General features: G+C 37.5%; 1 protein-coding gene across 2 annotated transcripts in view; it reads left to right on the top strand.

Annotated features, from left to right (window-relative positions):
* Window positions 1-371: 371 nt before the first annotated feature.
* Window positions 372-18,114, top strand: part of Ercc1 (DNA excision repair protein Ercc1) — a 40,480-nt gene continuing 22,737 nt past the window's right edge. For both annotated transcript variants that reach the window (XM_081768747.1, XM_081768738.1), the window contains exon 1: window positions 372-525. The gene's annotated coding sequence lies outside the window, so the exon portion shown is untranslated. The remainder of the gene's footprint in view (window positions 526-18,114) is intronic.

The raw sequence follows: 18,114 nt of genomic DNA, 5'->3' as shown, positions 1-18,114 counted from the left end.
TTTTATTTACGTTGCGTTGCAATTCGCAAAATGGTTAGAATGTTATGGAATGAGACCCTTTCATTACATTTCGTAATATGAGTCAAGGCAACATTATTTTGCTTTTTGTTTGCATTGGGTTTCTGTATCTAGAATTTTTCGAAGATTGTCGCAGAATCATCCTTTTTGTCTTAACATTAGGGAAATCTTTCAGAACAATCTTCGCAAAATTCCATGTAAAGAAATGCGACGCAAAAAAAAAAAAAATCCAAATAGTATTTAGAACGGTTATGCTAATTATTGCCAATATTGCGTTGTGTTGACGCAAACCGTAACATAAGGAGCCAGTTGATATGAATAATGATTCAATGAAGAAGAGTAGAAGAAAAAGAGGACTGTTGTTTTGGTTGTATCGTATTGGTTCAGCTTAAGTGCAAGGATGATTGAGCAGTGGAGCGACTTCGAATAACTTCTTTTAGGTTGTAAAGTAAAATCCTGAGTTGTGTGAGGAAGTATGGATGTTGTTTGCAGTTCACTAAGATAAAGGTAAAATTTAATGTGAAAATCACTTTAATTCATCTATTAGAATATATGAGGTGGGTTTTCCTTACGACCAAAGAAAAAAATGGATATAAAATGTGTATATTCGAAAGAGCCGAATTTGTTTTTAGTGTTTAACATCTGTATGCAACCTCGCAAGTATAAGGGGCAGAATCTACTATTAACATGTACTCTGAAGCACGACAGATACGCAGACTACTATACAGGATCAACTCATAGGAGACTCCGTTTTTCACTACACTATCTAGGCTCCAAGATAGCTAGATTGGACTATTGCCAATAGTCTATTGGTTCACCTATGTTTCCTCAATGAAACTAAAGTGCTAGTACAGTTTATGGGGCATTGACATTACTCTGTATCGCCGGACCAGGCGGAAAAAAAAAATTACGGTAGTTTCTTCCCAAAATACTAAGTTGTGACCCTGGCTCACTTGGTAGTGATTATTATTCGAAATACAGAGTGGACGTATGATATAAAAACTAGTATATAAAACACGAACCAACGTGTGCCAGGTGGACACGAAAAAGTACGAATGCTATCTAACCGAGTCAGCGCAGGGGAACAGATGGGGGGCCCGTGTGGTTGCGAGGGGTGCTTCCGTAGGGAGCAGGTGCGTCAGCGGCGGTGGTTATACGCATAAACGAGAATAGATGAAAAACACCTTATATGTAATAAAATACTTAGCTTATGTGTTGCAGAGCTTTGAGGGTGGTGCTAAATGCCCTTCAAAAAGTCCAAAAATGTACTAAAGTAGGTTAGGTCAGATTAGATTTGGTTAAATGTTTCTCTTCTTTTCTGTAGTTTCAGTTCGTTTCTACATTTACGACTAACTTGTTTAGTAGACCATGCCTTTTACATAATTTCAACAATTGACGCTTCTTATTTTTGTACAAGTCCATAAAACTCAGACACGATACATAATAAAGTTGCCCTTTATGCACCGTTTTCACACTGCTTTTCCCATAAATCATAACAATTGTACCTCTCCGCCAAATAGTCCATTGCGCCGCTTACAACATCAAAACGAACTAACAACAACAAGTATTTTCTTAACTTCAGCTATTCCCTTCACCAGACTTTCACTCACTCTTTCTCTCACAAACCAAAATAAATTCTCCAATTCATCTGATAAATTTTCTAAAATTGTTCCAGCGATTCAGCAGTTAACCCGTTTATGGAACTATATATAAATTAATTATATATTTACATATTTCTTCCCGAAATATATTTTTAGTAGCTTTACACGTTGTTTCTTATGTAAAAAATTGCATTCCTCAACGGAGATATACTTTAGGAGGGCTTTTTTTTTTTTTTTTTTTTTTTTTTTTTGTATAATTCGATGCAAATACCTTAGAAATGTACTTATGCAATTTGATATATATGTCACACACCAATTGCATACAAGTTTATATAATATGCCGTAAAAATGACAATGGAAAAAAACCTAAACCAACCTTTGTTAAGTAATTATTAACTAACTTTGAGGACTGTATATCTAGCCCACGTAAAGGTAATGCAAACCTGGTGGCCTGCAGAGAGGTGAGAAGCGATGGTGGATAAGTTTATAAACAAACATAGTGAAAATAAAATTTGTAATGGTTTTATACTTCTACCTCACATTTGCAAATAAAAGTAACGGCTGGTATTTAGTTTCTCCCCCAGTTTTGCACGTATAAGATCTCCAGTGTTACTTACTTCACAAAAATAAAGCTGAGTAGCAACAGCGACCGAAGGGGGTTAAAAGCCCCACAGAGCTCGTTGTTTTCTACCTTTATCACAATTTAGACAAAAACAAGTGTACTCGGTTCTGGAGCCATAAAACGAGTTGGGGAGATACTAAGTGCCATCTAAAATAACTTTCATACATTGTCTTAAAATAGTCTGACGATGGTGATTAATCTATATATATAAAACTAGCATCAATTATCCACTTCTCTGTGTTAATTTAAGAAACAATAGTAATATGTTCTGTTAATCAGTCATTTTTTTACTATTGCTAAAGCAATCTTTGATATCGTTCATTTTCGATGATTTTTTATATATACCCTCTCCTCCCCATGTTGCAGGCCATGGCATCGGACGTGTCATTGTTCATTCCAGCCACCCCGAAAACTATGAGTTCGACACTGATTTTTTATTTCGATCATTTTTATATATTTCCCTCCTCCAAGGTGCGGGTCTGAATTTGGATTTAAACGGCATCGTCTTAGCGACCCCGGAAACTGGATTCGACACTAATATTAGTCATGTTCGATCATTTTTAAATGTCTCTCTCCTTCCCCACCTTTAAGTTACACCGTCAAAGTGATATGACAAAAACCATCTCAAGTTTAAACTTTATCTAGGTTGTAAATTTAATCGAGATCGGTCCGGTGGTTCAAGAGTTGTTGAAGTTTTATTTATTTTATATATATATCCCCCTCCTATTCTCCTCTCCTTACTTCTACCGACAAAATGAAATAATAGAAAACATCTCAGGCACGAACCTCGTCTATGTTAAAAATTTGATCGAGATTGATCGTTTCGTTCGAGAGTTATTAAGTTTCATTTTTAACTCCTCCCCCTAAGTCATATCGTCAAAGTAAATAGATAAATACCATCCCAGGCCCGAACCTCATCTATGCTAAAAACTTGATCGAGATCGGTTGAGTAGTTCAAGGGCGATGAAGTCAAAAAGACTTCACTTTCATTTTTATTTTTTGCATGTCTCTCCCTCCCCCTCCCCTACGTTGCACTGTCAAATTAGTCTAAATGACTAAAAATATTCAGGCCCAGACGTCATCTGTGTTGAAAATTTGATCAAATGGTTGGGTGGTTCAAGAGTTAAGTTTTATTTATTTCTATATATAAATCTCCTACCCCCCAGGTTCTACCATCGAAGAGAAAATTAAAAAAGAAAAAAAAATTTAGTCTCCAACCTCATCTATGTTGAAAATTTGATCGAGATCGGTCGGGAGGTTCAAGATTTATTAATTTTTATTCATCTCTCCCCTTCTCCTCCCCCTCCCCTAAGTTCTACCGTAAAAGTTATATAATAAAAACCACCCCAGATCCGAACCTCACCTGTGTTGAAAATTTGGTTAAGATCGGTCGTGTGGTTTAAACGTAATGAAGTCACAAAGACAGTCACTTTTAATTTTTAACACACACATATATATATATATATGTATGTATGTATCCCCCTCCCCTCCCCTAAGTTGCACAGTAAAAGTGAAATGACGAAAATATCCCATGCCCAAACCTTATCTATGTTGAAAGTTTGGTCGAGATCGGTCGGGTGGTTCAAGAGTTATTTAGTTTTATTTATTTTTTTTTTTTTTATAATTCCTCCTCCTCCCCTAAATTCTACTGTCAAAGTGAATAACTAAAAGCACTCCTAGGCCAGAATTGCATTTACGTCAGAAATTTGAACGAGATCGGCCGGCGGTTCCAGAGATTAAGAGTCACAAACATAGTCACTTTCAACCTATATATATAAAATTGAAAATCACTATGTTTTTGACTCTAAATCTCCTGAACCGCCCGACCGATCTCGATCAAATTTGTAACATGAATGAGGTTTGAGGCTGAACTGGTTTTAAGCTATTCATTTTCATCGTAGAACTTAGGGGTTGGAGGAGGGGGAGAGGGTATAAAATAAATAAAACTTAATAACTCCTGAACCACTCGACCGATCTTGATCAAATTTTCAACATAGATGAGGTTCAGACCTGGGATTGCTTTTATGATTTAAATTTGACGGAGCAACGTAGGGGAGGAGAACGAGGGGAAGATGTATAAAAATCAATTTATATAAGGCTGAAAGTTACTATTTTTGTAATTTCACTTTAACGGTTGATCCTAAGTGTGGGGGAGGGGAGGGGGACGTATAAGTGAAAACTAAAAAACCTAATAACTTTTGAACCACCCAACCAATCTCGATCAAATTTTCAACATATAAGATGGTCTGGACTTGGGTGTTTTTTATCGTTTCACTTTGACGAGCCAACCTAGGGATGGGGAGGGGGAGATATATGTAAAAAAAATAAAATAAAAATGACTGCCCTTGTGACTTAATCACTCTTGAACCACCCGACCGATCTTAATCAAATTTTCAACATAAGTGAGTTTAGGAACAGGGATTACTTTAGGCTATTTATTTTGACGATGCAACGTAGGGGAGAGAAATTTAAAAATGATCAAAAATGACCGATATTAGTGTTGAATCCATAGTTTTCGGGGACGATGAGAGAAACAGTGACACTTCTGATGCTGTTGCACTCCAAGTTCAGTCCTGATAGTTGGGGAGGGGATAAACATTTAAAAATGATCGAAATGACTAATATTAGTGTCGAATGCATACTTTTAGGAGTATCTGAGATTAAGGCTAGTTTTAGACGGAAGCATTTATCGTAGCATTTTTCATAGCAAAAATCGTATCATCGATATCCTACCGTGTAAAGTAGCAAATGCTATAGCATTTCCCATGCCATGGCATATCCTATGGCATTTCTTGTCGATAGAACCTGCTCTATTTCGTAGCATTTTCCCCAGTATTTCTGGTCCGATTGCAGTGTGGTGGTGTGTTAAAAAGAAGCGAAAGATTTTGTGCCAAATATCCATGCTCTTTCTTTTGTGTGGGAAATTGATTGTAGTAAAGAAAAATGAATTGTAGTAGGGATGCTTTTTGTCCACATACTTCTTTGTGATTTTCGTTTTTTAATATGACCGTCGAGAACTGTTGTTACAATTACTATAGCTTTAGCTACAACACGCTTAATTTCAGAGCCATAATTGCGCTCTTCTCAAGTGATTTGTTTGCTACGTCACGACAGATGCTTATCAAAATGCTACCGTTTCAAAGCACCATATACTTTTGATGCCATAGAATATTATATGAAATTTTTGGCAGCACATCTGCTATGAGAAATGCTACGATAAGTGCTTCCGTCTAAAACTAGCCTAACAGTGACAATTCTGATGGCGTGTGCCGCAGCCCGGAGGAGGCGAAGGGGAGCTATATATAGTATAATAATAATAACGGAAAATGACTAATATTAGTGTCTAATCCATATTTTTTGGGATCATGCAGATGAACAGTGATATTTCCGATCCGGTTTAAATCCAAAATCAGCCCGCTACTCGGGAGAAGGGGAGAAAGAGATATATATAAAATTGAACGAAAATGACTATTATCAGTGTCGAATTTATAGTTTTTTGGGTCGCTTAGATGAACAGTGATACTTTCGATCCAGTTTAAATTCAAATTCAACCCAGCAACGTGGGGGAGAGGGAGAATGATATTAAAATGATCGGAAATGACCGATATTAGTGCTGAATCCACATTTTTGGGGGTCGCTGAGATGAACGGTGACACTTCCTATGACATGGCCCGCAACATGGGGGAGGGGGAAAGGGAAATACATAAAACTGATCAAAAATAGCCCATATCAGTGTTAAATCCATAGTTTCCGAGGTCGCTGAGATGACCGGTGACACTTCCAATCCCGTTTAAAACCGAATTCAGCCCCACAACTTGGGAGAGGGGGAGATAAGAAAATGATCGAAAATGACCAATATTAGTATCGAATCCATGGGTTTCGGGGTCGTCGAGTTGATCAATGATCTTTGCGATGCCGTTTAAATCGATGCCATTAAAAACGAAAACAGCATATTTCACGGGTACTAAACACATGAGGTACGGAGTTTTGCATTTAAATTTTCATTTCAACCCAACGAAGCGGGTAATATATCAGGGTGTCAAGCAGTTGGGAAAGTCGGGAATTTGTCTTAAATTTAAAAAATGGTCGGGAATTCGGGGATTTGTCTGCAATTTGCGAAAAAAAGTCGGGAAAAATGGAATTAAATTCCTTATGTTGGAAATGATGCTGACGCTTGTCGGAGCGACTCCGATAAACCTCGCGTTCCTAAATGCATCGCGATGTAGTACGTTTACATCGTATTTTTTTAAAGTGTTCCTAAATACATCGCGATCCATCTCAACCGTTTTTCTATTTTCTACGTAGAAGCGGTCACGTGGTACGCGTTGCATCTCGTACACCGTGGATTTTCTGCGATTTATGTGAGGCGCGCGGTTTGTCTCCTGCTGTGGTGCTGGGGGAAGAAGAGTGGTGAGTGAGTGTTTGGCAACAGTGTTTGCTGACAGCAGAAAAGTTTTTGCGTTTCAAGAGTAACGGGTGGTTAATTGGGCATTGCATCGTACTATGCGTATATAATATTTAGTATAAATTAAATGTTGGATTGTTTTTCACGTACAGGTAAGCTTACCTGGGCAATGATTTCGTAAATAATTCAATACTTTAAAGGCTAGTTGTTTTAGTGTCACGGCAAACCACATGCCATTTCTTATTTTGACATGAATTACAGGCATGTCAATTTAGAGTATTCAACATTCCTGCCGTCATAAATAAGTTTATTTTACCAACTATTACAACAACAACAACAATAACAAAGACCTAAGCAAAGTTTTCCTAACCTAAAGACAGTAATATGTTTGAAATGTTATGCTCAAAATAAATGTTTACCTTATTGTGTACCTCATTTTTTAAAATTTAAAAACAAGTTATTAGAATGTAGTAACTTGAACTAATACACAAAGTTGGACAATATTTTACTTTGTACAGAATAGTAAGTGTAGCGTTAAGAATTCTAGTATATTTTAAACCTGACTTAATTAACTTTAAATAATCTAACGTAGGCCAACCACGTGGAAATTTGGAGCCCCCCCCCCCAAAAAAAAAATAGCAAGATATGGTTGAAGCGTTTGGTAAACAGTTTGAAGTAAGTTTAATTTACGTTAGGTTAGCGTTTATTTACGTAATCGTCGATTAGGCCACGAACTAGCTCAGCACCGAACATACTCGTGTAGTCTTGCCATAATTTATCAAGATTTGCCAAAGAACTCAAATGGATGTAAGTGTACGCTTCTGGAATGATAACACGAACAGAGTCAGAACACGGTATTTGAATTCTGTCTTTATGAATCATAGTACAGCTACAGGCCTACTACAAGGTTTGCAGAATGTATTGCAATCGCTTGATCCATTTAAGCTTTTGCAAGTTTCAATGGATGGGCCAAATGTAAATTGGGCGCTTTTACGGCTGATGAAAGAGGAACGTTGTGCCTCCCTTGGTACAGACGCTCTACAGCTCCTTAAACTTGGCTCGTGTGGTCTTCACGTTGTTTACGGTGGTTTTAAGACTGGCATACAAAAAACTGGATGGGATTTGATTTCTTTTCTTAGAACCTTGTATAACTTGTACGAAATGGTACCAGCAAGGCGTGCCCAGCATTCTGAAATAACAGGTTCGTCATTGTTTCCACTTCCACTTTGCCATATTCGTTGGGTAGAAAGTGCGAATGTAGCCAAGCGAAGCCAAGAAATATTACCGCATGTGAGAAAGTATGTTGAAACGGTTAAGGGAACAGACAAAAAACCCAACTGTAAGTTTCAGAATAGTAGCTAGAAATTTGAACGACAAGTTGCTCTATGCAAAATTAGCATTTTTTTCAATCTCTTGCTGAGGACTGTGAGCCTTTCCTGACTAAATATCAGTCAGACACTCCTGTGACTCCATTTTTGCATGGTAGCCTTACTCAGTTATTGAAAGTATTGATGTCTCGCTTCGTTAAAAAAGAAATAATGGACAGGAAGAGTATCAATGCTATTGATGTTATGGAGAAAAGTGAAAACTTATATTAATTTAATTCGTATCAAGGAAATGAATCTTGGGTATACAACTAGGTCAGCACTGAGGAGATGTACAGAAGTTAGTGAAAAGGAAATGTTGTGTTTCCGAAAGCAAGTACCTGAATGTTATCAACATTTCGTATCCAAGCTGCAGGAGAGGTCCCCGCTAAAATATTCCCTTACAAAAGCGCTGACGTTTCTTAATCCCTTAACCGTTGGTCACTCACAGAAAGAAGCTGTTAAACAAATGAGAGCAACGTTCGAAATTTTAGTGCAGAGTAATATTGTCTCAGCGTCTGATGCAGAAAAGGCAGACAGAGAATACAATGCTCTAGTAGATCAGACACATGTGCGGGAGAAAATGGAGTCGTACAAAAGAAATGAACACAGACTTGATGACTTCTGGATGAGTGTATTTCCACCAAATGATGTATATCTGTGCAAAATAGTAAATATATCCCTAATTCTTTCCCACTGTAATGCAGCATTAGAAAGGGTTTTTTCGGTAAACAGGAAAATAGTAGTTGAAAATTTGTCAGAGGATTCTTTAGTGGCGCAGCGTGTAGTGTATGATGCTGTCAATGAGGTTGGTGGCATACAAGCCCTTCCTATCCCAAAGCAGATGATTCTATCAATGAGAAACGCATACGCGAGATTCAAGGAAGCCGAAGAACACCGCAGAAAAGTGATTTCAGAAAAAGATCGCAGGGGCGCTGAAAAAAGAAGAGTAGAACAGAGACGAAAGAAACTTGAAGCAAAGAAACAGAAAATCGTAAATCAGTTGTCAGAACAGGTTGCTACCATAGAGGAGGAGATCAAAAAATTGCATGATTAGATTGTTTCATTGCATATATGAAGAAGGAGACATTCTATGATCAGGTAAGAACTTGTACACTTTTTCATTACATTCAACCTTTCCTAATTTTACGAAAACATTTTTATTTAGAATGAGTCGGGAAAAATTTGGAAATGGTCGGGAAAAGTCTGGAAAAAGTCGGGAAATTGCTGAGAGAAATTTGCTAGACACCATGCTAGTAACTAATATGGCTTAGTTCTCTTTCGTATATACTCAGTCATTTTAAGCGCCTTATAGCATTTGTCATCGATTTTGACTAGTAATCCCCACATATTTTGATTATTCACATAATATTCTTTTAAAATACCGCTACATATGTAAATTTTAAAAATCTATGGTTTTATAGACGATACTAGCACCGAAACCAATGCTAATTTCCTTTCGGTGTAGTGCAGTAGAAATTCTCTTTCAACAATTTAGATTATTTGAGCAGATTAAAGCTAGCGAATATATTGAAGCTCTCCGACTGCTTTAGTAGCAAGACATTTTTTTATCCCCTGCTAAAAATAGTTGAACATTTTGATTTCTCGAACCGAATTTCTCGATTGAAGCATCTATGGCTTTGTTTCCCTATCGTACGATCTTTAAATACTGTGATCCGTATAAACTTTGCCCTTCAGAAGAAGGCGTCAATTAACTTATAATATAATTTTGTCAGGCACATAGCCAGAATTTCATTTCGGAGAGGAACAAGGACATGAACATTTTTCGACGAGGTTTCTCCTTCTGGAACTTTCTTTGTAGTCGATAAGTGTGCACGTTGCGACTGAGAAGCATACACCTACATTCATTAAATTTCAATTTATTAACTATCCTCCCATTCGTAGTAAATGCATCAAGAAACACAACTGTGTTGTACTCCCGATTAAGTACCTATTTTCTCAACAATAACACCTTAAACTAGTTTGAGGAAACTCGTCCTATGTGTGTAAAATTCCACTCTACTATCGTAATACTAAATCTGGGGACAGATTTGATTAGGATTATTATTTTGTACTCTGTATTTCCCTTTTTCAGTTTTGTCAAACGGTTTAGTATTTACACAAAGTACTAAATTAGAATATTGTTGAAATTCCCCTCTTCTCCCTTTAGAATCGAAAATTTCGTAAACTCTGAGACAGTATCATTTACTTATGCCGAATTTCATCTTCCTAAATTTTATCTCTTGTGAGATACTGCCTTTGGCAAATAATTGATCTCCTTTACGATATTTACTTCAACCAAAGTGAAATGATAAAATCCCAGCCCGATATGTGTACTAAAATTCATTTTAAGTGATTCAGTCATTTCTTCGTTTTATGATTGGGCGTGGGACATCTGTGTGGTTCGGATCCCACGTTAAGCTGTAGGTCCACGTCTCATATAGAACGGAACGATAAACTTGAATCCTATTGTAAATGCAAAATAGAATAAATATTTCCTTAGAAAAATGAACTGAGATACAGTATGATTAAACATTAACTTACCATATAATAATATGTCTTGGTATTATTTTTCCAGAAGTTTCGAAAGTAACTTCTGTCTTCTTCGGCGATATTAATTACATCAGCCAACCTCTTTGTTGTAGTAATAACTCCACTAGTTTTACTGGTGCGTATATGTACTATTCAGTTACCTCCTTAATATATGAAAACAGAAAGAATCCGTTAACAAGATATACAGTCACGAACTTTTAGAATTATCTGAATGTGAAATATATCTTACTAAGCTCCACCTTGAAATTCTTGTGATAGTAATCAAGCTACCACACCTCAAATTTAATGCCATTACATTCAGTAGCTTGAAATGTTAGCGAGTACGCCAGAATTAAAATAGCGTCAATACAAGCGCTTTGATTTTCTTCGTCACTTATATCAAAGTCGTGCAAATAGTAATTAAGAGACCGAATTTCGTGCCGTTCATGTTTCTTTCGGGAGGGCAAAAGAAGCCTCCTGCAAGTTTCCGTTCTGTGTGTCATCTAATCTGCTTTCTTCTAATGTATAATTCCGACAATAATATTTACATTATTTTTGCTTTCAGTGTGTTGCACTCTTTTGAATGAACATCATTAAGTATTTTTCAGGTTTATGCATTTTATTGTTATCTGCTAATGGTCTAGAGTGCTTTTTCAAGTTACTACATTCTAATAACTTGTTTTTAAATTTTAAAAAATGAGGTACACAATAAGGTAAACATTTATTTTGAGCATAACACTTCAAACATATTACTGTCTTTAGGTTAGGAAAACTTTGCTTAGGTCTTTGTTATTGTTGTTGTTGTTGTAATAGTTGGTAAAATAAACTTATTTATGACGGCAGGAATGTTGAATACTCTAAATTGACATGCCTGTAATTCATGTCAAAATAAGAAATGGCATGTGGTTTGCCGTGACACTAAAACAACTAGCCTTTAAAGTATTGAATTATTTACGAAATCATTGCCCAGGTAAGCTTACCTGTACGTGAAAAACAATCCAACATTTAATTTATACTAAATATTATATACGCATAGTACGATGCAATGCCCAATTAACCACCCGTTACTCTTGAAACGCAAAAACTTTTCTGCTGTCAGCAAACACTGTTGCCAAACACTTACTCACCACTCTTCTTCCCCCAGCACCACAGCAGGAGACAAACCGCGCGCCTCACATAAATCGCAGAAAATCCACGGTGTACGAGATGCAACGCGTACCACGTGACCGCTTCTACGTAGAAAATAGAAAAACGGTTGAGATGGATCGCGATGTATTTAGGAACACTTTAAAAAAATACGATGTAAACGTTACTACATCGCGATGCATTTAGGAACGCGAGGTTTATCGGAGTCGCTCCGACAAGCGTCAGCATCATTTCCAACATGTGGAATTTAATTCCATTTTTCCCGACTTTTTTTCGCAAATTGCAGACAAATCCCCGAATTCCCGACCATTTTTTAAATTTAAGACAAATTCCCGACTTTCCCAACTGCTTGACACCCTGATATATTACCCGCTTCGTTGGGTTGAAATGAAAATTTAAATGCAAAACTCCGTACCTCATGTGTTTAGTACCCGTGAAATATGCTGTTTTCGTTTTTAATGGCATCGATTTAAACGGCATCGTAAAGATCATTGATCAACTCGACGACCCCGAAACCCATGGATTCGATACTAATATTGGTCATTTTCGATCATTTTCTTATCTCCCCCTCTCCCAAGTTGTGGGGCTGAATTCGGTTTTAAACGGGATTGGAAGTGTCACCGGTCATCTCAGCGACCTCGGAAACTATGGATTTAACACTGATATGGGCTATTTTTGATCAGTTTTATGTATTTCCCTTTCCCCCTCCCCCATGTTGCGGGCCATGTCATAGGAAGTGTCACCGTTCATCTCAGCGACCCCCAAAAATGTGGATTCAGCACTAATATCGGTCATTTCCGATCATTTTAATATCATTCTCCCTCTCCCCCACGTTGCTGGGTTGAATTTGAATTTAAACTGGATCGAAAGTATCACTGTTCATCTAAGCGACCCAAAAAACTATAAATTCGACACTGATAATAGTCATTTTCGTTCAATTTTATATATATCTCTTTCTCCCCTTCTCCCGAGTAGCGGGCTGATTTTGGATTTAAACCGGATCGGAAATATCACTGTTCATCTGCATGATCCCAAAAAATATGGATTAGACACTAATATTAGTCATTTTCCGTTATTATTATTATACTATATATAGCTCCCCTTCGCCTCCTCCGGGCTGCGGCACACGCCATCAGAATTGTCACTGTTAGGCTAGTTTTAGACGGAAGCACTTATCGTAGCATTTCTCATAGCAGATGTGCTGCCAAAAATTTCATATAATATTCTATGGCATCAAAAGTATATGGTGCTTTGAAACGGTAGCATTTTGATAAGCATCTGTCGTGACGTAGCAAACAAATCACTTGAGAAGAGCGCAATTATGGCTCTGAAATTAAGCGTGTTGTAGCTAAAGCTATAGTAATTGTAACAACAGTTCTCGACGGTCATATTAAAAAACGAAAATCACAAAGAAGTATGTGGACAAAAAGCATCCCTACTACAATTCATTTTTCTTTACTACAATCAATTTCCCACACAAAAGAAAGAGCATGGATATTTGGCACAAAATCTTTCGCTTCTTTTTAACACACCACCACACTGCAATCGGACCAGAAATACTGGGGAAAATGCTACGAAATAGAGCAGGTTCTATCGACAAGAAATGTCATAGGATATGCCATGGCATGGGAAATGCTATAGCATTTGCTACTTTACACGGTAGGATATCGATGATACGATTTTTGCTATGAAAAATGCTACGATAAATGCTTCCGTCTAAAACTAGCCTTAATCTCAGATACTCCTAAAAGTATGCATTCGACACTAATATTAGTCATTTCGATCATTTTTAAATGTTTATCCCCTCCCCAACTATCAGGACTGAACTTGGAGTGCAACAGCATCAGAAGTGTCACTGTTTCTCTCATCGTCCCCGAAAACTATGGATTCAACACTAATATCGGTCATTTTTGATCATTTTTAAATTTCTCTCCCCTACGTTGCATCGTCAAAATAAATAGCCTAAAGTAATCCCTGTTCCTAAACTCACTTATGTTGAAAATTTGATTAAGATCGGTCGGGTGGTTCAAGAGTGATTAAGTCACAAGGGCAGTCATTTTTATTTTATTTTTTTACATATATCTCCCCCTCCCCATCCCTAGGTTGGCTCGTCAAAGTGAAACGATAAAAAACACCCAAGTCCAGACCATCTTATATGTTGAAAATTTGATCGAGATTGGTTGGGTGGTTCAAAAGTTATTAGGTTTTTTAGTTTTCACTTATACGTCCCCCTCCCCTCCCCCACACTTAGGATCAACCGTTAAAGTGAAATTACAAAAATAGTAACTTTCAGCCTTATATAAATTGATTTTTATACATCTTCCCCTCGTTCTCCTCCCCTACGTTGCTCCGTCAAATTTAAATCATAAAAGCAATCCCAGGTCTGAACCTCATCTATGTTGAAAATTTGATCAAGATCGGTCGAGTGGTTCAGGAGTTATTAAGTTTTATTTATTTTATACCCTCTCCCCCTCCTCCAACCCCTAAGTTCTACGATGAAAATGAATAGCTTAAAACCAGTTCAGCCTCAAACCTCATTCATGTTACAAATTTGATCGAGATCGGTCGGGCGGTTCAGGAGATTTAGAGTCAAAAACATAGTGATTTTCAATTTTATATATATAGGTTGAAAGTGACTATGTTTGTGACTCTTAATCTCTGGAACCGCCGGCCGATCTCGTTCAAATTTCTGACGTAAATGCAATTCTGGCCTAGGAGTGCTTTTAGCTATTCACTTTGACAGTAGAATTTAGGGGAGGAGGAGGAATTATAAAAAAAAATAAATAAATAAAACTAAATAACTCTTGAACCACCCGACCGATCTCGACCAAACTTTCAACATAGATAAGGTTTGGGCATTGGATATTTTCGTCATTTCACTTTTACTGTGCAACTTAGGGGAGGGGAGGGGGATACATACATATATCAAAATGCTACCGTTTCAAAGCACCATATACTTTTGATGCCATAGAATATTATATGAAATTTTTGGCAGCACATCTGCTATGAGAAATGCTACGATAAGTGCTTCCGTCTAAAACTAGCCTAACAGTGACAATTCTGATGGCGTGTGCCGCAGCCCGGAGGAGGCGAAGGGGAGCTATATATAGTATAATAATAATAACGGAAAATGACTAATATTAGTGTCTAATCCATATTTTTTGGGATCATGCAGATGAACAGATATTTCCGATCCGGTTTAAATCCAAAATCAGCCCGCTACTCGGGAGAAGGGGAGAAAGAGATATATATAAAATTGAACGAAAATGACTATTATCAGTGTCGAATTTATAGTTTTTTGGGTCGCTTAGATGAACAGTGATACTTTCGATCCAGTTTAAATTCAAATTCAACCCAGCAACGTGGGGGAGAGGGAGAATGATATTTTAAAATGATCGGAAATGACCGATATTAGTGCTGAATCCACATTTTTGGGGTTCGCTGAGATGAACGGTGACACTTCCTATGACATGGCCCGCAACATGGGGGAGGGGGAAAGGGAAATACATAAAACTGATCAAAAATAGCCCATATCAGTGTTAAATCCATAGTTTCCGGGGTCGCTGAGATGACCGGTGACACTTCCAATCCCGTTTAAAACCGAATTCAGCCCCACAACTTGGGAGAGGGGGAGATAAGAAAATGATCGAAAATGACCAATATTAGTATCGAATCCATGGGTTTCGGGGTCGTCGAGTTGATCAATGATCTTTGCGATGCCGTTTAAATCGATGCCATTAAAAACGAAAACAGCATATTTCACGGGTACTAAACACATGAGGTACGGAGTTTTGCATTTAAATTTTCATTTCAACCCAACGAAGCGGGTAATATATCAGGGTGTCAAGCAGTTGGGAAAGTCGGGAATTTGTCTTAAATTTAAAAAATGGTCGGGAATTCGGGGATTTGTCTGCAATTTGCGAAAAAAAGTCGGGAAAAATGGAATTAAATTCCACATGTTGGAAATGATGCTGACGCTTGTCGGAGCGACTCCGATAAACCTCGCGTTCCTAAATGCATCGCGATGTAGTAACGTTTACATCGTATTTTTTTAAAGTGTTCCTAAATACATCGCGATCCATCTCAACCGTTTTTCTATTTTCTACGTAGAAGCGGTCACGTGGTACGCGTTGCATCTCGTACACCGTGGATTTTCTGCGATTTATGTGAGGCGCGCGGTTTGTCTCCTGCTGTGGTGCTGGGGGAAGAAGAGTGGTGAGTAAGTGTTTGGCAACAGTGTTTGCTGACAGCAGAAAAGTTTTTGCGTTTCAAGAGTAACGGGTGGTTAATTGGGCATTGCATCGTACTATGCGTATATAATATTTAGTATAAATTAAATGTTGGATTGTTTTTCACGTACAGGTAAGCTTACCTGGGCAATGATTTCGTAAATAATTCAATACTTTAAAGGCTAGTTGTTTTAGTGTCACGGCAAACCACATGCCATTTCTTATTTTGACATGAATTACAGGCATGTCAATTTAGAGTATTCAACATTCCTGCCGTCATAAATAAGTTTATTTTACCAACTATTACAACAACAACAAAATAACAAAGACCTAAGCAAAGTTTTCCTAACCTAAAGACAGTAATATGTTTGAAATGTTATGCTCAAAATAAATGTTTACCTTATTGTGTACCTCATTTTTTAAAATTTAAAAACAAGTTATTAGAATGTAGTAACTTGAACTAATACACAAAGTTGGACAATATTTTACTTTGTACAGAATAGTAAGTGTAGCGTTAAGAATTCTAGTATATTTTAAACCTGACTTAATTAACTTTAAATAATCTAACGTAGGCCAACCACGTGGAAATTTGGAGCCCCCCCCCCCCCAAAAAAAAAAATAGCAAGATTTGGTTGAAGCGTTTGGTAAACAGTTTGAAGTAAGTTTAATTTACGTTAGGTTAGCGTTTATTTACGTAATCGTCGATTAGGCCACGAACTAGCTCAGCACCGAACATACTCGTGTAGTCTTGCCATAATTTATCAAGATTTGCCAAAGAACTCAAATGGATGTAAGTGTACGCTTCTGGAATGATAACACGAACAGAGTCAGAACACGGTATTTGAATTCTGTCTTTATGAATCATAGTACAGCTACAGGCCTACTACAAGGTTTGCAGAATGTATTGCAATCGCTTGATCCATTTAAGCTTTTGCAAGTTTCAATGGATGGGCCAAATGTAAATTGGGCGCTTTTACGGCTGATGAAAGAGGAACGTTGTGCCTCCCTTGGTACAGACGCTCTACAGCTCCTTAAACTTGGCTCGTGTGGTCTTCACGTTGTTTACGGTGGTTTTAAGACTGGCATACAAAAAACTGGATGGGATTTGATTTCTTTTCTTAGAACCTTGTATAACTTGTACGAAATGGTACCAGCAAGGCGTGCCCAGCATTCTGAAATAACAGGTTCGTCATTGTTTCCACTTCCACTTTGCCATATTCGTTGGGTAGAAAGTGCGAATGTAGCCAAGCGAAGCCAAGAAATATTACCGCATGTGAGAAAGTATGTTGAAACGGTTAAGGGAACAGACAAAGAACCCAACTGTAAGTTTCAGAATAGTAGCTAGAAATTTGAACGACAAGTTGCTCTATGCAAAATTAGCATTTTTTTCAATCTCTTGCTGAGGACTGTGAGCCTTTCCTGACTAAATATCAGTCAGACACTCCTGTGACTCCATTTTTGCATGGTAGCCGTACTCAGTTATTGAAAGTATTGATGTCTCGCTTCGTTAAAAAAGAAATAATGGACAGGAAGAGTATCAATGCTATTGATGTTATGGAGAAAAGTGAAAACTTATATTAATTTAATTCGTATCAAGGAAATTGACCTTGGGTATGCAACTAGGTCAGCACTGAGGAGATGTACAGAAGTTAGTGAAAAGAAAATGTGTTTCCGAAAGCAAGTACGTGAATGCTATAAACATTTGTCCAAGCTGCAGGAGAGGTCCCCGCTAAAATATTCCCTTACAAAAGCGCTAACGTTTCTTAATCCCTTAACCGTTGGTCATTCACAGGAAGAAGCTGTTAAACAAATGAGAGCAACGTTCGAAATTTTAGTGCAGAGTAATATTGTCTCAGCGTCTGATGCAGAAAAGGCAGACAGAGAATACAATGCTCTAGTAGATCAGACACATGTGCGGGAGAAAATGGAGTCGTACAAAAGAAATGAACACAGACTTGATGACTTCTGGATGAGTGTATTTCCACCAAATGATGTATATCTGTGCAAAATAGTAAATATATCCCTAATTCTTTCCCACTGTAATGCAGCATTAGAAAGGGTTTTTTTCGGTAAACAGGAAAATAGTAGTTGAAAATTTGTCAGAGGAATCTTTAGTGGCGCAGCGTGTAGTGTATGATGCTGTCAATGAGGTTGGTGGCATACAAGCCCTTCCTATCCCAAAGCAGATGATTCTATC

Source organism: Thermobia domestica, chromosome 1 (genome assembly GCF_964235325.1).
Source record: "Thermobia domestica chromosome 1, izTheDome1.hap1.1, whole genome shotgun sequence".
Lineage (NCBI taxonomy): Eukaryota > Metazoa > Arthropoda > Insecta > Zygentoma > Lepismatidae > Thermobia > Thermobia domestica.
The sequence above is the reverse complement of the archived record's forward strand: the minus strand, read 5'-3'. Positions and strand labels throughout refer to the sequence as shown.